Raw genomic sequence first — 22,711 nt, 5'->3', positions numbered from 1 at the left:
CCCTAAAGCAATTCAGGTTAAAATGTGCAAAAAGTATTAATAAAAATAAATACAAAAAGTTACAGATTTTTCATTACCTAGTGTCACATCCTCTATTGACTGTTATTCACTTTGAAGCGAAAATAAGCAAAATGTTTAAACTTTGTTATGAGAAAAAGCTTTTATATGTAGAACTTTATTAATTTTGATAACCATTCCATAAAACTAAAAATATTGAAATTCTTTTTGAAATTGTTGTTTGTAATGAAATATTGTTTGATCTACAGGTTTTCACTTTTAAAATTCGTTTAGCATTATTGAAAATAGTCAATTGTGCACTCTGTGAAAAAGGCATGAAAATGCATTGTAAGAGCGATTTTTGAAGAGCTGTGATAGCAGCGAGCAGCATATAAAAGAGCAATTAATAATAGCTGCTATTTAATCACTCTTTAAATAACAGTTAACAGTTTAAAATATTGTTAAAATATGGAAGACAAATTAAATAAAAAGAAAGTAACCATTTCCTAATTTTTTTAATAAGAAATAACTCCTTAAATGACTGCACTGAAACAATGGTATTTCAAATTGAAATTCTCTGTTTTTTTCATTATCATAATAAGCTTTTTTTTATCTACATTTTTGCTTTTTCCATCGTTATTCAAATCATTACATATGAAGAAAAGAATGCTTACAAGAAAGCAGTGAAATATTAAAGACCCAAGAACTTTTCTGAAAAAGAGCAGTAAAGTTACAAAGAACAGAGAGCAGTTTTACAAATAAAAGCAGTGAAATCTTTGAGAGCATTGAACATTTTTACTGTTCTTCCTGTCCACGCTATCGTTTTATGTTTATCACTGTATTAAAAAAAAATAAACACAACGAATTAGGTTGGTTTGGATTTTTCTAAGAGCGAAATTCAAGAGCAATCATAACTGTTCTCTGCTCAGAAGAGCAGAGTGATTGAAAGTAGCTTATCGGAATAACTTTATGTAGTTTTTAGCCACTTTGAATTTTATGGAAAGCAGGTTCTGAGTTATTTTTCTGTATTATACATTGTTGGTGTTATTTCAATGTGCACATAATGAAACATCTTTACTTTTTGAATATAATTTTTTTTTCATGGAACCATGATCGATTAATGGGTCTTCGGAAAAAAATAAGGTCGAAAGTGAGGCATCGATATGAGTCCATTCTGGAAGCCACAATTTTTGTCTGTCAAAGTTAAATTGATAATATATATTTTCTATTTGAACTATAAAAAATGAAAACTGTTTCAAGAAAATGCGTTTAAAGTTTTAAAAACAAAGCGTGCTCTGAAAAACTTTATGAAAAAAGATGGGGTTTGGATTTTAAATTCAAAGTTACATCATCGTATTCTATATATAAAATTTACGATTTTTTTTAGACAAGAAAAATTGATTTTTTTGAAACTTCTAATTGTATTTCCCTGCTTTAGAAAATTAGTTTTCTTCATAAAAGTAAATAAATAAAACACCATGTTCAATGCATATCCAACTTTGAATTTTCGGGACTTTTCAGATATCAGATAGCTATATATGTAGAAATAAACTGTTGTGAACAATTTCGTAAAAATTTAGTTGGTTCAAGTTAAACCTTGAACCGAATTAATAATAATCCTTTTTTGCGAATTTTCTTTGAATAAATAACATTTAAAAAAGTTGCCAATAATATGACTATTTACCCTATATTCAATAGATTCTATTGATGGCTCCCACATCTCACATAATCTTATGAATTCAATAAGAAAAAAAAAGCACCTGAAGTAATACGCTTTTTTTCTGTAACTTTTTTTACGATAATAAAAATGCAAAACAGTAGAATAAGCAGTATTACTAACTGACTGACTTAACAGATGGTATTTACAAAAAAAAAAACACACACAAGTTTTTGCTCCAGCAATTGGGACGTGTGTGAATATATTTAGCTTTAAAATAAATAATACAAGAAAATTAAAAAAAAAAAAACAACAGGAATAAAAGAAACCTGTTATTTCTAATTATAGAATTATTTTCTATAATTTGATTAATGATTTCATTATAGCAGTCAACGACACAATCTTGTTTGTTGCATAAAAAAAAAGTCATATAAAGCAAGTTATTTAATTTTTTTTTTTTTTGTTTGTTTGATATTTCTTTTCAGAGTGATTTAATAAAATAAAAAAAAAAAAACGAATTTGGTTTAATTAATAGAGAAGAACAAAAATTAATTTAATTAATCCATAAATTCACTACTTTTTGCAAGAGGAAATTCGTTAGATAGGACAGTACCTACTCACAATTTTGTACCGAAATATTTATGTACATTCGCTCTTTATCCTATAAGGAGTCATTATTAGGTTTGCTAAGAGTAGTTTCCAAATTGTTCAAGTGATGATTATATCAAAAACTAATATTTGCCAGAACACATTGAGAGCAAGTTAAGGGTGGTATAAAGTCCACAAACAAAATGAAAATTGTTTTGGAAACTAATTTTATGATCATAATTATTATAGTCCAATGAATTTTTGGTGTATCTCTATGTCCTTCAGGTGTTCATAATAAGCGTTTGGATGCAGTCCTTAATCAACATCTTCTCTGTTGAATTATGAAATGCACTGCACGTGAAATTAGCAAGAGCATCTATCTGCATAGAAATTTGAGTTCAAATATCTTAATTTATGAGCAAATACTGATGGACACTTAATTTATTAAGAGGGTAGTATAGTTCGTATTTGAATTTTAGTTGAATCTATAAAATGCATTATTTCAAATTTTAAGGTCAGTATAATGAAAAGAGTACTTTTATTAAAGGTTTATTTTGTATTTTGTATCCGAATAAATGTTCTTGAGATATTAATAAAGGAAGTTTGGAGTACAAAAATAATGAACTAATTTTAATAAAATAAAGGTCAAAAACTATAACTCAAAATCAAGCTTGAAAAAATATGAAGCGAGTAAATATAAATTTATTAATTAATTAATTAATTAATTTATTATACCTAATAATTATTTTTTTTTTCAGAAATTAAAAAAAAATTTTTTTTTAATTTATTGGCAGAATCAATAGCTTATAAGTGGCCGCCGCACACAATGGGGCCAAATTCCCGATTTTGGGAAATAACCTTCTAGAACTCGTGTTTATTGAAAGTTTAGTATCCATTTCGGTTGATTACACTGGTCAACAAGGTTTTTGTTACAGACACCAAGATATACTTTTTTATAGGTTTTTTGGGTGCTGAGCTCGAATCCGAAGTCAGAACAATTCTACCACCTCACGTTTTTGAGATAATCCCGTTAGAAAATCGAAAATGCCGCTTTTTTTACCTGTTTTCGAGATTATTTCTTAGCTTTTGGTTCTTTGTTTTAAATAATTTTTTAACGGTTTCTAATAGAACTAAATCTTGTCTTTCTAAATCCGTTTAAATCTTTTAAAAATCTCTTATCTTCTTTGAGAAATCTGAAATTGAAATCAACGTGTTTGGTATATCTCATATTTATTTGCTTTTAATAGTAAATCTCGAAATGTTCTTTGCCAATCGCTTTCAAATTTTGACACAACGTTTCATTTACATTCCAGTAAGTTCTTATCTTGTTTTTAACAAGAAAAAAAATTATATTTTTCTCACTAGTAATTATTTAGTATAAGTATCTGACACGGTCACGCTTTGATGTATCTCACTGCGATTCACCACCTTCGCAAATATAAAAACTTGCAAGATTCTAAATGGAACGTTGTGTCAAAATTTGAAAGCGATTGGCAAAGAACTTTTCGAGATTCGCTATTATAAGTAAATAAACATGAGATATACCAAACACGTTGATTTCAATTTCAGATTTCTCAAAAAAGATAAGAGATTTTTAAAAGATTTAAACGGATTTAGAAAGACAACATTTAGTTCTATTAGAAACCGTAACAAATTTATTTAAAACAAATAACCAAAAGCTAAGAAATAATCTCGAAAACTGGTAAAAAGCGGCATTTTCGATTTTTTTAACGGGAATATCTCAAAAACGTGATGTGATAGAATTTTTTTGACTTCGGATTTGAGCTCAGCACACCAAAATCCTATAGAAAAGTATACCTTGGTTTCTGTAACATAAAAAAAGTTTAATTTTGTTGACCAGTGTTAATATCACATAAATCAAATGGCATCATTTATTTTATCGTATAAACCAAAACCATTCGTAAAAAGATTGATCTTTATTAACTCATTTCTAATGAAGTTGCATTCAAAACGCTTGAGTTGTAAACGTAGTTCTTTTTAAGATAGACTTTTTATCCATAGAATATACATAGGTACATTACATAGTTAAATATTTTAAAGTTAAGAATAGAAAAATGCTCAATTATTGTGTTTTCACATAAATAATTAATTTTTCTTTGTATTTTCTCTGAAGCAAAGACACAATTCGGTGTACAGTGGTGCCTTTCATGCTTTTCGGCGTCAGAAACTATTTTAATGGTAATTTCACGAGAAGTGATGAAATTTGGTCCAATTTTTATTTAAAATGGCAGCTTAAAAATGGAAATTTCTGTTTTGAAATAGGTTTTTTGTTAGAAATTTAACTAAATTGATAGTGTTCGATATTAGATTTAGTAATTGTAATAACTTTTATTTTTTCTTAAAAAAGAAAAGAAGAAATAGTTTTTTTTTTTTTTTAAGCGTTATATCTATATCATTTCCAGAAATATTTTAAGGCAAACATTACTAAAATACACGAACTTGTTATATTTGAAGTTAATAGAATACGTAGGTAAAACTTTTTGCAAACAAATTTGTTATGAATAAAAAATACAAAATTGGTTCTTCAAAGAATATTTTGATTTTATATTAAAATTGAATTAGTTATTCTGGAGAAGTTCGGAAATTAAAAAAATACGGTTCTACCTATAATTCTAATAATGATGTTCGAAAAATTAAACTTGTTCAAAATCTAACATTACATTTTTTTTTATCAAAAAACAGGAGTTTTCGAGAAAATTAAACTTTTCCAAGTTTGGTATAAGACAGGGACCGATATTTTTGGTCTAAAAAAATATTCTAAAAACCCCTCTGTAGGGAAAATTTTAGTTACGAAGGAAACCCATACGAAAGATATGAAATAATAACAAAAAAGAGAACTAGATTACATTGACTACGGAAAGTACCAGCTTTTAAATAAACAAAAATCATCAAGATCGTTTCATCCAGTCGAAACTTCTTAGGTTACAAACATAAAAAGAAATACAGTCGAATCACCCTATTCTTTTTTGAAATCGGTTTAAACTGAGTTTTTCAAATCCCAATAAATGACGTGCGTTTTTTTTTCTCTGCTGGAAATAGAAATTTATGAACACATTAACAGGATTTGAATGGTTCACTTGTTGTATCTTTTTAAAAAGGACATTTAAAATAAAATGTTAAGTGTTGATGTTTGCATATCTTTCATGAAATGACAAAACTGTTTGAATCATGAAATGGAAACCCATGTAAAAAATATATGAATTCAGTTTTTGATTTTTAAGATTAAAATTAAAATTAATATGGCAGAATTAGCACGTTTTTTTTAAATTTATAAATCAATCATCACTCAAGTCAAATTTTTTCTGCAGAGGACGTCTGAGCAGCTCCTTGAACTTTATTAAACTTAGTAGGTACCTACATAAAAAACACAAACACAAGTATTAACTTGTTCTTTTTACACCATGAATACAGACTTTGCTTAAAAATACGTAAGATTTATCACTTACGAAACTTGAAAACATCTTTTGTAACAGAAAAAAGCTAATTTGTCACACCCGTAACTTAAACTTGTAGAACCCGTCGAGTATTTTTAATAGCTTTACAATATTTTTTGTAAAACTTAGGAAAAAAAAAAATTATTAAATTTACAAATGTAATATTTTGTACTTCGAAATTATGTGTTTTTTTTTGTCACACCGCAATACTACCAAGATTATTTTGTTGAAACTTAATTAAGAATTATGTAATTTGTATCAATTTATTTAAGGTGAAAGAAGGGTCACCATGCGTTTTGTAGATTTTATTCAAGTAAGATTCTATAAATTTTGAATAATGAGGACTAACTCATTAAATTTTGATTAAAAGTGTCACACCCGTAACGTTGAAAACTCCTTTAAAACTTTTAGGTAGAAAAATAAATCAAAGTACGTCTGGGTTAAGATCAAAAGAAATGAATTATCGAACCTGATCATTTTTGTATAATCCTATTATTTCAAACCAAGTAAAAATATTAAATGTAAGTTAATTATTTAATTATACACAAATGGGCGTACATTCTTCAAAAATACTTACATTTATCCAAAACAGAATAACAAGTGATTGAAGAAAAAAAAAATATAGATGTTATCTTTTATAGATTTGTTCCTATAAATCTGATGAGTAATTTATTTTTCCACACAACAACAAAATTATATCAATCGATCCTCCCGTTGTACGTTATAGAGATTAAATTTAATAAAAATTGTTGTTTTAATTTATTTACTTAAGTAGGCAAATATAGACATTTTTATTTGTTAAGTTAAGACACACGAAGAAGATATAGATATGTACCACAAAAAAAAAAAAAAATAAAAATACTATCATGCAAAAGTGACAGCAGCTCGCGCAGCACAAAAGCACTGATTATAGCTTTATCAATTATCACTGGTAAGTATAGAAAATGATTTTTTTTTTTTTTTATTTTTGAAAAAAAGTGATGCAAAATAATTTCAGCACAACGCGAATTATATTTTTTTTTTTCTATTTATTTGGAAATTTTTATTTTTAACTTTTTTACAAGTAAATTCAATATATTTTTTTTAAATTTTTATCCAATAAAAAGAGCAAATTCTCAAAAAATACACATCACTTAAATTTGATAAAGAAAATAGAATTTCTTTTATCAGAATTTACTAAAAGACGATTTTGTAAAAAACAGAAAAGAAATAACAAGACAAAAGAAGAAAAACATCAGAAACTAATTAATGTAAATTTATTTTCCATAAATAAATGATATCGGTTTAATAATACGTGATCGTGTTACTCTCGCTCTTTTGCCATCCGCACATTTTTAATCTTTAATCTGAGATCGTTTAGAGGAGTAACAACACCACAAAAAAAGTATCACGAAGAAAATTTAAACATGAGAAAGAACAACAACAACAATAACAGCAACACACAAATATATTAAAGTAGAATGAAAAAAATTCAAAAAGAAAGAAAAAATAAAAAATCGCAAAAAATACTACTAATCCAAGTCCGAGATTGGATTTAGCACTGCTGGGACTATAACTAAGTGCTGATCCAAGAGACCCATAATATTTTCGTTCACACAGATAAACAGCGGTTGATGGTTATGCTTTTTTTAAAGTTTTTTGCCAAGCAAGAGAGAAATCGCAAGTTGGTTAAAAAAAAAATTCAAAGAGAGCGGATTTCAATCAAAGCTATTTATAAAACAAATAAATGTCGGGCAATACATTTATATGATAATCTACCAATACAAATGAAAAAGAAAATAAAACAAAAAATAATAATATTAACTCATACATTTGCAAACTATGCCCACACAAAAAAAAAATTTAACAGTGATGCCAAGTCTTGTTTTTAAAATTTAAGAGAGAAGATGAAATTAAATTTCCAGCAGTTGAAATGCATCAGGAAATACCAGGTTTTCTGAGTATTTCTTTTTTTTTATAGTAAACATAGATTTTTTTACAAATTAGACTTGTATAAATATGATCAAATTTTAAATTTAAGTGAGGAAACTTCATTTAGAAATTCGAAATAAAATCGAAACTGGATTAATTATGAGTAGGTGGTACGTTTCCATTTTATTCTATTTTTAAAGGTGTGACATTTGTACTGTATTTTTGTATACGGAGAAAACAGACCACATAGAAGAAATCAAAATACTGAACCTTATTATTGTACTAAGGAAAATGCTACAAATATAACCATTTTTACTTGCGACATAGATTATAGTACCTATTAACAATCAAGTGGGTCTAAAAAGTATGTCTGTCTGTCGGTCTGTATAAGGAGCTAGAGGCTAAACGGATAGGCCGATCTACTTGAAACTTGGTATGAATTAGTTTTTGGATCCTGTACAGAGGCAGAGGGGTTTTTGGAATTAATTTTTTTGCACCAAAAAAATAAAAGTTAAATTTCCTAAAAAACAGCTCCTACGATTTTTATTAAAAGAATCAAGTATTCATTTTTTAAATAAGGTCTATCTTTTAATGAAAAAGTTATTTCCAAAAATCCTTATTAAAGCTTAAAGATACCTCCCATAGAACGGTTTTTTTTTTTTAATTCAAACTATCTTCTAAAATTCTAGTAAAATTTAAACGAAATTTTTTATAAAAAAACATTTATATTGCCTAAATATAAATCAAAAACAAAATTAAAAAAAAAAAATTATTTTTGGATTAAAAAAAAAAAAAAAAATTGAAATTTTATTCTCCAAACTTGAATTTTTTTTGAAAGATCAAATTTTCGAAAACTTGACATGGGATTTTTTGAAATTTTGGTTATACGCGTGTTGATTAAAAGTTTCTACAAATTTATTTTAATTTTTTACTTTTTTAAAAAACTGTTCTAACGATTTAAATTTTTTTTCTAAAAATGCATTTTTATAAAAGAAATTCAACTGCATACTTTTGTTGGAGCTCAATTTCATTAAGAGATTTGTTTTTTACATTTGACAAACGAATTTTAAGTTATTTTTGTATTTATTTAACAAATTTGTATATAAAAAGTCTTTCGTGCAAGAGCAAGTTCATGCGACCCAGTCGTGCATTTAATTGTAAATAAGTGTTAGTTAAAAAACTAAGATTAAAATACACAAACAAAACAAAATTGCATATTTTTTTGAAAGTTTGAAATATAACGAGGGTTATGTAAGGAATTTTCGCAGATAGTAAACTACCTCAGTACGTCAGTAACCTGTAGGTAGTTTAGGTATATCAAAAATGATTTTTTTTCCTTTATTTAACATTGGTCTAGTCTTACTGGGTTATTATGCTAATGAAAATTATCTGTTACGTACTTGTGTAGAGTATATTTTTTAATATATATAAAAAAACAAAAACAAATATCCTTAATTTGTATGATTTGAATAAGTAAAAGTTTGAACTTTCTCTAAGCATCTCTTTATTCCAAATAATCACCTCAAGCATCGCATTAAGTACCATACTCCAATACGACTTTATTCCCCCATATTCATTCATATGCTACCACGCAAATAGGGATAACACACACACGCTGATAGCTTGAGGTAAATCTGATGAAATTTGCCATAGATACACATGTCCAGTCCAGGATATTCGACTCTATGTTACAATCATGCTACAAAAGTTTCATAGCTTAATAGAATTCTGAGAGGTATATTGCGTTTTGCTAAAATTCAAACTTAACCTTGTCCATCTCTCGAAATATAACACTAATCGTGTGATAATTCATTACTTTTTCTCAGAAGAGATTTTCACTGTAGTTCTCATTACAATCTAATTTGTGTCCTTCCTATGTTGGATAGGAGTTTCGTGCTTATTTGCTATTTTTTTTTTTTTTTTGTTTCATATGTAGAGGAATGTTGAAAGAGAGTTAGTCTAGAGAATAGTTAATTGACCTTACTCGAACCACTTATTACGCTTTCCCTTTTCTAATGTCCTTGATAAATGAGAAGGGTCATCATCAGCTGCCATCAAAGATGAAATCTTTTGTAAACTAGGTAGGTACTATTCAACTTATTTGTTAATTAAATATCCTTGATTTTCTAGTTCCTCCAAGAATTTGTTCAGCATTAATTGTTAATTTCCCGGTAAACAGCTTATTATACCTATGTTCAACACTTAACTGACATTTACCTTTCAAATGTTAGGTGGGTTACTGGGTTTAGACGAGAGAAGCTATTAGACTTATATCCTGTTCATTTAAACAGACGATGTAGATATTTATTAAGCGGAAGTCCTATTCATCCATATTTTCAAGTGAACAGCCATCTAGACCCCATTTTTTGGTTAGTTGCTATCAGGTTAACCGCAAACAAAAGTTTGTGACATTCATAATTTGAAGCACAATGGATTTTTTCTTTAAAAAAAAACTTTGGTTAACATTAGTTTATATTTTTTAGTAGGTATGAATAAAACTGAGCACTTGCTCCAAAATTTAGCTTTTGCTATATTTTTACTGATCAAAATTTTTAAACATTTTGAACATATATAATTTTCATATTGTCCCTAAGTTCTTGATAGCGTTGAGCATATTTTTGAACACATAATTTTTCATATTGGCCCCAAGATTCTAGCACTCTTTTTTTCTATTGGCTCCAAGTTCTTCACAGAGAAAAATATGACCCGCTAAAAACTAACAGATTGCCATATTATTTTACCTTCCATACATTTCATAAGGAAATCTTATTAAAATCAACGATTAATAAGGTTTTTTTAAGGAGATTTCTTATTATTTTTATAGAGAAAATCTTATTAAAATTTGACTGAAAAGTTGATTTTTTTTGCAACTAAGCACTAGGACAAAAATCGCGATCATTATTTTCATGGCAGGTTGGTTCAGGTGGTAAGGTGGGCGACTAATGATTTGAAGTCTCCAGTTCGATTCCCAGCCTGGTCATCGTTTTTTTTTATTTTTTTGCAGATTTTAAAACAATAAGAAAAACCCGATTGTTTTAATAAGGTTTCCTTCTTGGATGAAAACCATAGAGAAATCTTATTGTTTTTGTTCTATTTTATGTGGTCTATTTTTCTCTGTGTTTAAGCGTTCAACATATTATGCTCTGCATTTGCTCATATATTAATTTATTTTGTTTGATACTAATTTATACCGGTTTAGTATGAATTAAACTGAGCAAATGCTTCAAAATGTATGTTTCGCTATATTTTAATGTAGGTATAAAAAAAGTTTATTTTTCAACATATAATTTTTCATATTGGCCCCAAGTTTCTAGCATTCTTTTTTATTTATTGGTTCCAAGTGGTTCCTATAGTGTTTGAGCATATGCTCTGAGTACTTGCTCATTTATTCATCAATTTATTTTGACTTTTTTTATTATAAATTTTTAATTTTCTCTTTAAATGAAAATTAACAAAAAAAAAATCATATATACCAGCAAAACAATTTTTATTTAGAGATATTAAGTAAAAGTGAAAAAAAATGAGCATATGCTCAAAAAAATTTAACTTTTGCTATATATATTAAATGAATAAAGTTTTTCAACTTATAATTTTTTGAAATATTTCTGGCCCTAAGTTTCTAACACTAATTTTCTCTACTTTGGCCTACAAATCGTCGAAAAGTTGAGCATATGCTCCGAGTATTTGCTTATTTATTCATTTATTTCGTGTGATATTTTTCTTATAAATTTTGAAAAATGAGCACATGTTCAAAAAAAAAAAAAAATAGGTTTTGCTCAATTTTAAATAATAAAAATTTTTGGCATATGAATTTTCATCATATTGACCCTAAGTTTTCCTTAGCGGTGAGCATGAGCATATGCTCTGAGCACTTGCTCATTTATTAATAACTTTGTTTGGTATTTTTGTCACAAATATTATATTTTTCTCAAATTGAAAATTGTTAAGTAACATGAAACAAATGAGCATATGCTCAAAAAAAAAAATAGCTTTTGCTCCATTTTGCAAAAATAAATCACTTTAACATATGAATTTTCATTGAAATCTCTCCTCAAGAGAGATTTTTCTAGCGCTGAGCATTTTCTCAGAGCATATGCTCGTATTTTACCTTTGTGTCGTTTTTTTTTTTTGTGATAAATTTTGGATTTTTAAGAAAAATTAATACAATTTGGCATTACTGTTTAACACAATTAAATAATTTATTTGTCACAATTCACACAACGATGTGTGTTTGTATTTTCTTTTCTTTGTTTTTATATTCTTCATCCCGTAAAGAGAGAAATTGAGAGTGGCTCTGTCGACTATATTCTCAATGGTGCTGGTGATGATTTGATGTTTATCATGATGATGATGTTGATGAAACGTATGAAAGAGGAGAGAAATTAATTTCAAATCCCAAGATGCATTCATACATAAATAAAAAATCCAACGAAAATCCAACACACATTTGACCAAAAATAACTGATAAGAATACAGCTACAAAAAAAGTAAGAAAAAGGAATTAAAAATAATAAAATATCTTCTATAAAAGACCACGACAACAACACGATCAGAGAAAGAGAGAGAGAAACTTAAAGAAATCAAAATAACACCACACTTGGTGTTGTGGATTCAGTTCAGAGATTCAGAATTAAAATCGAATAAAATGTAAAAAATATTGAAATAAAAAAAAAAATTGATAGAAGAGAAGTAAAGAAGGGACAAATAAAGGGAATATACCAAATGGCACAGGGAAATTAACAACTTCACCTACAGAATTGCCGACTGTGTCGATGAGGAATATCTGCGCGTAAAGTGCGATAACCTTAAAAGTTAGAAGAACCCAGGAGATTTGTGGGGCCAGTTTTTATTGAGTGGTTGAGACTGAAACTAAGCTGAGACTAGAGTAGTTAATTTTATACACAGACGACACACAGAACAGAAAAAAACCAAAACGAAGACAACGCAAAGCAAACGCATATGATAATGATAAGTGATCGTTTATAATACTTTGCCTACACCAATGTAGAGTGTTTTTGGTTCATTTGGATAAACAAATGAATTTAAAATTATTGACATTTTTGTAAGGCGCTGAATTTAGTTAAAGTTGATGTTTAACTAAAAAAATTGACAATCTACAAGCTAAAATTTCAATTTACTGGTTTGGTGTTTTTCTGCGAATTTTTGGATTTCAATTCCCTTAGTGTTCGATTTAAGACTTTATTGTTTCAAGAAAAGAATCATAAGTGTAGAATTCGAATCCCCAGTAAAAGTTGTTAAAAAAACAGTTTGAAGTGTTTCGAAGAAAAGGCAAACTGAACTTTGGCTACCACTTTTTTAGTATTCTCATTATAATTTAAGGTCTTATTCTTTATACGTATTTTAAAATGACGAATATATCAAATTTTCGAAAGTTCAACATAATTATTTATCGATTTTCAATTCGGATAGCAAAAAATTTTTGGTATTTTTGCAAAGGTTTTTGATTCCTTATCAAATTGTGATTCCTTATCAAATTGTGACTTACCTATTGTGTGTTTGCACATTGTTTAGAATGTTTCTTCTGAGTCTCATTGTTATCATATTCATCAGTTTTTACTATAACTAGCAAAAAACACATGTTTCGGTTTCTTCTCATTTAAGGCAAAATTTTATTTCCGCCGTTTTTATGGCAACGGCTATTTTATCAAAAGAATAAGAGACTTCTATTATTCTATTACATACAAATTCATTAAATTAGCTTATTGTGCAGTGTAATAAACTCCCTTTAAAGTAAAAAAATCTTTAAATGATGTTTATATAGGTACTTTATTTACATGCTAAAAATTTGATACCTTTATTATCTTAGGCACCTCTCTTCTCCAAACCTTTAATTTGTATTGCATCAAAGAGAAAAAACATGCTCTTCAAGTTTCCCACGAAAAATTAACATTCCATCGTTAATACAATTACAATTTTTCGATATTTTTGATTCTTATTAAAAATAAAAACCATGGATTCCTGAGGTCATTTTTAAGTCGAAAAACATAGGAGGTAATTTTCTCGTTTTCGAGTTATGACGGTTCTTATGATTTTTGCTCTCTTTTCCCTTAACTGGCCTTATCTTTGCCAGACCACTTCCGATTCGTAAGTTTTTTTTTTATAACCTATCAAGTTTTTATAACCTATTATACAGTTTTACTTTGTCCTAAAACGTTTTTCTGCGGACAACCGTTTCTCTCACATCAAACCCAATTTTTTTCGTTTTTTAAGTTGTTTTTTTTTTTCACTTTCATATCATTTTATTAAAAAAAAAAACATGTAAATGAGTATTAACTTTTTTACTTTTTCTGAGCTTTAACAATTTGTTCTTATCTTAAGGGTGGTATAGTGGTATATGTGTACGTAAAGAACTCGAGTTGGGCAAACAACAGAAGTTTGAAATTTTGAAAAAAAGTAATTTTTGGAGATTTTAGGGGTTTTTGAAATTTTCAGTACACTGTGGTGTATGCGTAATTTTTTTTATTTTTTTTGAATTTTTGATAACTTACATTTATCTCCTTAATATAGGGCGGAAAAACGTTAATATTTGGTATGAGGTGGGCAAACGATTGCAATTGGTTTTATAGATCTGTCCCAAAATATGGGAGTTTTAGACGATTTTTCAGACTTCCTATAAAAAAAGGATTGCTCTAAAAACAAACGAAAATTTTGGGTGGGCGAAGGAGGACAAAAGAATTAGACAATTTTTGTGAAAAAAAATTTGATGTCGGAGTTCTGCCTTCACGGAGCTTCGGAAATTTATTTATTTGAATTTAAAAACTTAAAGAATGTGATACATAATTTTTTTTCTAAAAACCAATCTTTACAAAATACTGTAAAATTCTTTTTGTCTTTATTCTGATTTTTTTTTTAAATGTTGGGTTCGATAACATTAAAAATCTTCAACTTTAAAATTGATAGAAAATTCCTTCAGCTCTTTATCTTCAAATAAAAACAGATTGACAGTATCTTCTTTTTCAAGTAATCCAATTAAAAATTAAATTGTTCTTTTGCAATATTCTAAATGAGCAAAGTTTTCAATTTCTTACACCACAATCATCTTATGAAGGTAACTGGATGTTAAGTTTGTCGAAAGGAGGAAACGACATAGTAGTTCTCAAAATAATTGAACACTTATTCCGTCTTTAAAAACAAGCAACGACAAAAGCCAAATAGATATCATTTACTGAAATATGAAACGTCTTGAATAGGCCAACTAAATTCTATTATAAAAAATTAAAATTAAATAAAAGTTAAATCCATAAGTCTGGTTGTTTTAAAAGTCTTAAAGCTTTTTTGTTTTTAATTTCCAGGTTATGGACAAACAAGGCTAATTTTCTCATCTGTCAATTACATGATTTAATAGATTTTCCTTATAAAATGATTCTTTAAAACTGCAGATTAGATTTCAATTAAAAATAAACAGTTTAACTATGTAAATAAAAAAGTCAACATTTTCTATTATTTTGGAACATACATAGATAATATGTAAATTTTAAAGGCTTTGAAGCTGTTTGAAAAAAAAAAAAAACTAATCAAATCGTTTTGTGATTTTCCGAAAATTCATTAAATTTCATTTTTATTCCGAGACAAAGGAGAGCATACGAATTGGTTCGTTCGTTTTGGTTGCAACTTGATGCTCAGAATGCGAATGCGGCTTTAATGAAAAAAAAACTTTTTTAGAACCTCTCCATGCTTGGGCAATTTTGGATTTAATTAAAACTATGAGAATGTTTTTTTTTTTAGGCAAATCAAATATGTGAGTGGAAGACCCGTCAGGACTATATGAGTTTGAATTGTCAACAATATGGAGTGACCAGTGAAATAGAAAAACAATATAATCTACACTGAGCTGAGCTCTGTTGGCAACGAGTACTTCGCGTTGATTTCTAAATTATCCGTCCTGCAGGTTCAATTCACTTTCCACACATAAGTGACGAAAAAAGTGTTTCAATTGAGAGCAAACACAAAAAAAAAACCTACCAAAAAAGGACTCATAGTTGTGTTGTTGTGACAATTTGAGCTATATGTGCCTAACTTTTCAAAGCTCTCGAAATATGCTTTTGAATATGTAAAAGGCGTACACCGAAATTGAAATAGAAAATTTGTGATTCTGAAGAAACCTTAGTTTTGTTTATTCCCCAAATATAAAAGAAAACTGTTAAACCATGTGACGACATTCTACTTTAATTGATTTCCTTTTGAAGGCCAAATATTTCCAAAACTATAAAACCAATGGCAACAATATTATCTTCATCATCGTCATCTTTTTTCATAAAAAGAATCCATTCAAATGTGTCAGCACTAATATGGAATGGATATCATTTTCTCTGAAATCTGTCTGTTATTGAGGATTGAATTCCATAAAATTTCAATATACCTAATACAAGATCCAGATGGGCCATGATATATGAACATTTTTTAGGTTGGTTGGTTGCCCAACATGTTCAAGTTTACGAGTCAAAGGGTACTCCAAAAATATAAAACTCAAAGTTTTTCTTTCAATCTTTGACTAAGATAAATAACATTTGCAATTTTCAACTCTTTCGAAACCAAAACCATTTTGTCAATTTATGTATTTTATCGATAAGTAATAAAGTTAACATATGTGTATTATTAAACTTTTAAGGCCATTTTGAGTTCTGTTAAATTGAAACAATAAGCCGCTGGTAAAATGAATAAAATTGAATAGGTAAAGTTTATGCCCACTTTGTTTATAAGTATAAGATATCCAAAAGGAAAAACATTAAGTAGATGTAGGAGGTGTTTTTAAGTAGATACTTTGCAAACTTAAGATATCGCATTAGATTCTTTAGTATAAGAACAGTCAAGATTTATTTTGTTTAAGAACCAAACAAGTGAATAGCCGGCGGCGGCGGGTGGTTATTGTAAAGTTTTGTTTTATGAAATTGTTATTTATCATCATTTCATTACATAAATAACTGATGAAGTGCGAAAATGTTTATTATAATAAAGTGATTTTGTTTTTTTTTTTTACTTATTTGATGTAGAAACTTTGAAAAAAAAAAAATAAGAGTGCATTTAAAAATATTTTGGGTAAGTAAAACCTTAAACACAAAAAAGCTTTAATCTTGGAAATTATTAGAAGTAAAACTCCTCAAGTTTCATTCATTCATTTAATTTTTTGTATGAATAGCTTCGCAACAACCTTTAGTCGACAAGTTTCTGACATCTTTTAGGTGTTAGATATAGTTCACCAAATCTGCTCAACAAAAGTTCAATATACGTATGTAACTCCTCGTAATTTTAAGGTTTTGCTTTAGAATTTTTGTTATAGAATATTCAAAAAAACAACATTTGCCACTGAAAAGTTTTGGTTTTTGAATATTTCGTAAACATAAAGTTGACATGCGTTTCATAAGGTGCAAAAGTGATTGCTGTTTGAATGTTTTTTTAATGTATTTTTTTTTTTTTAAGATTTTAGAGTAAGTTAAAAGTTGGTTGAAAGTTGATTTCCTTAATTGAGGATAAACAAACGTTGGTTTTGGTCTTTATCAAAAACAAACGATTGCAATAATTGTTTTATACAGTTTTCTGTAAATTTGAGTGTTTTATAATTCTTATTCTACCTAATTTTCCTGTTAAAAAATTAATTCCATTAAACAAAAATTAATTTAAAGAACAAATAAGTAGTGCAAAAGTTTCAAAATGGATTCAAAATTATCCAGTTATCCAGTTATTTTACGATCGATTTACCGACCATACTATCACCGACTAAACACTAAAGCAATACAATATTTAATGTAATTGTAATACTACAAGATATAAAAACACATTCGATATTGCATTCCAACGTCCAAAAAACTAAAAATCAATTGCTATTTTTTTTTTTTTTCAATCATTGAAAAATTGAGAGGGATTAATTGGACAACTCAACTGCCGCCCTAATGAAAATCTAGCCATTAACTAAATTTTGAGTTAAATATTTTTAAGAATCTTTACCAGAGTTAATATAAGAACTACAACCATAGATTACACATGGAAACTTATCTGTTTGACTCTAGATTATTGGCTTCAGTAAAAGGAATCGAATAATCTAGAGCCAATTTCACATTAATATGTGGAAGGAGGTTTATTCAGTTCGCATTTTAAAAAAGAAAGTGTCCCATAAGTTTCCAATATAAACCACTTAGGTTCTACATAATATGGGTCAAAATAGGTGGAAAATTTGATGATTTTTTAAAAATCAAAATAACATTTATTTAAAGTTTTTTTTTCTCATTTACCAATTAAAATAGTAGGCACGCATCTACGAATATATTTGTTTCGGTTAGAAAAGTTTCCATTTCTTTTTTATTGCATCTAATATACCCAAAAACAGCGTTCCCGGACATGTCCATAACTCAAAAACTGATATTCAAATGACTATAAGCACATTAAAGTCAATTAATTTTAAGTATTTCTTTTCTAAATATTACATATACACAATACTTTTTATAAATATGTACATCTCTTACAAAAAAATTAAGTTTTGCTATTTTTTATACATTAATAAAAGTTGTCCCAAGAAAAATGACGCATAAAACCAACATTTCTTAATGTATCATTATTTTAATCATCCAACGTACAAATTGTGCTGCAAGCAGTTTTTAAAGTTGATTTTATATAGATTTATCATTCCACGCTCATTTTTATGGATAAATATATAAAATGTATGTAAGAAGCTAGTTTTAGTTTCATTTTTAAGTAGCGTACATCAATTAACCGTCATTCCGGGAACGCTTGTTTTGGGGTATAGTTAGATTTGATCAAAACCGAGGCCACTACAATATAATCTCAAAAATATTTCGTTTTATTTTGTGACACAAGAAATAAAAATAAATTATGGACAAAACGTCATTTTCGGGAACGTCGCGTCATTTACGGGAACTCTCTTAGAATCTGAATAAAAAAGTGTAGTCTTACACTCATAATTTTGCATTTTTTAGTCTTTTTTTTACTTAGTATCCTTTCTGAGTATGGCTGTAATATACACTTTAATCAAAAAAGTTACAAAAAAAATTAAAGAAAAAATTACTTATGGCCTAAGTGTTTCGGGCGTGCATAAAAGCAATTTTTTGTAGAAATCGGTCTCTGCCCCCAAGAAACAAAGTTATATTTGATTTATTTAAGACCCACTATCTTAATATAATAAATTATCATTCACACTGATACTATTTCTAGACACCTAAAGTCGTTTTGAAAAGATCACCACCACACCATTTCGAGGAACGTTTTTCTAGTACTAATTTTTGGGGTTTTGCGGCAAATTGAAAAATATACATTTTTGTGCTCTGCCCGTTCATGAACCGACAAATTATGGCTAAAGCGAACATTTGAGCATGAAATTTTTATCATAAAACAAAGTTGATTTTTTAAGAACTCGGTCATCGAAATTTCCCACCTCCACGATTTTGAACCATATGTTACTTAATTGTAGTGTGGAAATTACCGTTAAGGATTGAAAAAAAAAAATCGATTAAATTCAAAAGTGTTGTTTTGTTATATCTTTTATCTTTTTATATCTCATAGGTGCTTCTGACAACTTCATAGCACATGTCTCACATGATACAGTTTTGGCGGACAAATAAATACAAAAATATCTCAAGTTCAATATTCAATTCTTATATTCCAGGAAAACCTTTAATAACACAGCTGCTTGAAATCAAACATTGCAAAATGTTAAAAAAATATCTTGCTAGAGCATTTAAAATAAACTAAGACATTTATTAAAGTTGAGTCATAAAACTAACCATTGACAAACAAAACAAAAAAAACTTTAAGAGAAGCAAATTAAGTTTTCCATTCTTTGGGGGACACTTTTCACAAAAACACTGACGGTGCGATGAAATTTTATTTATTTATCTTTTTAAAAAATGTTAGACAATCTTAAAATCTGAATAAATAATTTGTATCTCCAAATAAACCCGATCTAAGGGGTGAGTATCTGTATCTATTCGTATTGTTAAGAGTATTTGTAATGAAAATAATAATCTGCAGGTTCACGAAGAAAAAAACTTTTTTTTCTCATATTAAAGAATTTCTAGAATTAAGCATACAAAAATATGAACAAAAAACTTATTCAAATGTATTTAAAATAAATCATTTGAAGAATTTCAAAGAAGCTAATTTAACGTTGGGCGCCACTTTAACACTCAACAAGTAGTTATTTCATTTCTTATTCTAACTTAAAAACTTCATAGGTATAAATGTGTCAAATATCATTATTATTATCTTTCTAGATTTCTAGAAAGATAAGACACTTAAAGACTAGACATAAAATGAATTCCATTCACTTTAAAAATTTTGATTGTTTAAACAAAAATGAAACTAATTTTAACTTAAAAAAAAGAAACAAGAAATAAATAAATTTCTAGGTATTTGTTGATTAAATTGTTAGTATATAATATTGTTGATTGTCTATTATTATTATTATCAACACATCACATGTGTTATGAACTTAAAACACAAAAGAAAAAAAGAGAAACATAAAACGCATGTTTTTGTCAGTGCAGCCAGCAGCAGGCAGAAAGGAGAAGATAAAAAATGCAGAATCGAAAGCAAAACCAAAGTTCCATTTAGAAATCTTTGTTGTTTTTTTGAGATTTTTTTTTATATTTTTTTGTCTCTCTCTCATCCTGAATCCAGATAAACGACTTTCTTTGACAGTGCGGGAGGCCTCTAGCCAGCGTTACCGTTGAAAATTTTTTAAAGGTCGCTAAAAAAGTCGCTTTCAGAACAAAAAGGTCGCTAATCTAAAAAATTGAAAAAAAGTCTCTTTTTTGTCGAAAAAGTCGCTATATGAGAAAAAAAAGGTCGCTAAACCGTTTTCATATGTTTTTAAATAGAAAAATAAACACAAGTTGTCTTGAAACAAAGTTTTTATTAACAATAAAAAAAATAACAAAACTAGAAACTAAAAAGTGGCTGTCTGTAAAGTTGGTTTACGGACAATGATTTTGCGTCATAAGAAAACAGGTCGTGTGCTTTTGTTAAAAAAATGATCTAAAAATCATTTATTTGCCAACTTTCTTGTAAGAAAAATTATAAGATATAATAAATCTTATAGTAAAGTACCTACTTAAACTTAAAATTAAGACCTAACATATATGTGTATAACTGTATGATTTGTGGAAAAACGGAATAACTTTTTGAATCCTATCATACCTAATTTACAAGAAAAAGTTAAATCAAATACCTTTTTTTTCTTTTCTCATAATATCAATTTTTGTAGGTATATGAAAAACTTACAAAAAAATTACGCCATTAAAAAGTTTAATATTTTTTCTAAAGAAAAATTAAAAAATCCATTTTTATTATATAAATTTTATACCATCTGAAAGCCTATTGTTTCCGCTGTAAATATTCATATCAACCATGTCTGCACGACATCTACGAAAAGAGCTAGAATTTTTTGAACCGAATCAGTTTTCATAAAAAAAAGCAAAAATATCAATCTTTTTTATCTTCTCAAGCCCTTAAATAAATTTTTTAAAATTAAAATAAAAAAAACTAGACCGACTACTGCACTCTTGTACCATTATTTTATTTGTTTGAAATTTTTTTCTATTTGCTAAATGCTTGTTCAGCATTCAACTCGGTCTGCTCAGAGAGCGATAACTTATTCTGAGTCCATCGATCGCGCTCTGAACAAGCTCAGAATACGTTCAGAACGAAAAAAGAAATTGAAGCTCTAAATGTTGAGAGGTAAAAAAGAAATACAATTTTTTAGAAAAAAAGTCGCTATAAAGAAATTGGTGAAAAGGTCGCTTGGAATAAAAAGTCGTCGCTTGGTCGCTAAGGCTTCAAAAAGGTCGCTAATAGCGACTAAAGTCGCTTAGCGGTAACGCTGCCTCTAGCAGCTCTAAGAGTAGAGCCTCCAGTGGGGCCTCCAACACCCCACAAAACAAAACAACAAAAATAAGTAAAATATAAAACAATGTAGGTAGAGTTCATATGTATGGGCAATAATTTGCCACTTGTAAGAAAAAGCACACAGATTTTGCACACATACTTTAGCATCAATGAGTCTTTCATTCATATCATAGAAGTCACAATCACAGATTTAGTTAGTAGGTAGGTACACGAATGAAGAAAACGACTTGTTGATTCTCTTTTCTTTGTAATACAAAAAAAAAAACAAAAACAAACACTTACGATATGAATCTGTTTATCAGCTTCAGCTAGTAGCAGCTCCAGAGAGAAAATGACTGCAACAAAATGAGATCTGAGAGCAGAGAGAACCACACCGATCCGCGAGATCAAAAAAAATCCAATCACCGTGTGAACACCGACGACGAAAGGAGACAACGACAGCAAAAACGAGAAACGAACACGATGTGATCGTTGATCGAGCAAAAATTTATTTTCCAACAAAGCGATCTTCGATCCGAGAGAGAAACAAAGAGAGCGAGAGAGAGAGAGAAAAAGATCACAAACACACACACTCACTAAGTGCATGCAAGTATTAAAAAAATACAGATAAACCTTTTTTTTTTCTTTTGATGAAAAATTAAAAAAGAAAATTCACAAAATCACAAAAAAAAAATATCAGAAAAAGAAATTTCGGACGAAAAAAATTATTTTTTATCAATGCACTTTTTTCGATCTTGTAAAAATCGTAAATTCGAAAAAATTTCAAGTTTTTGAAATCTCTTAAATCGACAGCATAATCATAAAAAAATGAGAGATCTCAAAATCACAATAATTAGTAGACACAATAATGATTTTGATTTGTCGTTTGCACTTCCTTTATGCAAATCACTATTCTTTTTTTTTTACTGCACCGTGAACGGCACCGACGAAATTTTTATTTTTTTGTGATTTCAAAAAATCATAACTTTCACGAAGCGAATTTTCGTTAAATTGGTTTTTGAACGAAGAAATTCGTTTTTTTGTGGAATTTCAAAAATAAATAATGTCCATACGATTATCGGAATCGGGGAAAAGTACGATAAACAAAGTAAGTATAAAAATGTGATGATGATGATGAACTCTTATCAAAAACCAATATTATAAAGAAATGGAAAATATACAACACTCTTGCACAAATCCGTGGATTAACCTGATACGAACGGCACACACAATACAACTGAATCGAAGA

The 22,711-nt window shown here is 28.1% G+C and overlaps 1 protein-coding gene across 2 annotated transcripts in view; it reads right to left on the bottom strand.

The window, feature by feature from the left end:
- The window catches only part of LOC129918246 (receptor-type guanylate cyclase Gyc76C-like), a 126,746-nt gene extending 104,035 nt beyond the window's left edge, over nt 1-22,711 (bottom strand). The window contains exon 1 of one of the 2 annotated variants that reach the window (XM_055998671.1): nt 21,766-22,711. The gene's annotated coding sequence lies outside the window, so the exon portion shown is untranslated. Of the gene's footprint in view, nt 1-6,274; nt 6,527-21,765 lie in introns of those variants that run through there. The other variant, XM_055998672.1, reaches the window with a different exon arrangement.

The sequence above is a fragment of the Episyrphus balteatus genome, chromosome 4, assembly GCF_945859705.1.
Source record: "Episyrphus balteatus chromosome 4, idEpiBalt1.1, whole genome shotgun sequence".
Lineage (NCBI taxonomy): Eukaryota > Metazoa > Arthropoda > Insecta > Diptera > Syrphidae > Episyrphus > Episyrphus balteatus.
The sequence above is the reverse complement of the archived record's forward strand: the minus strand, read 5'-3'. Positions and strand labels throughout refer to the sequence as shown.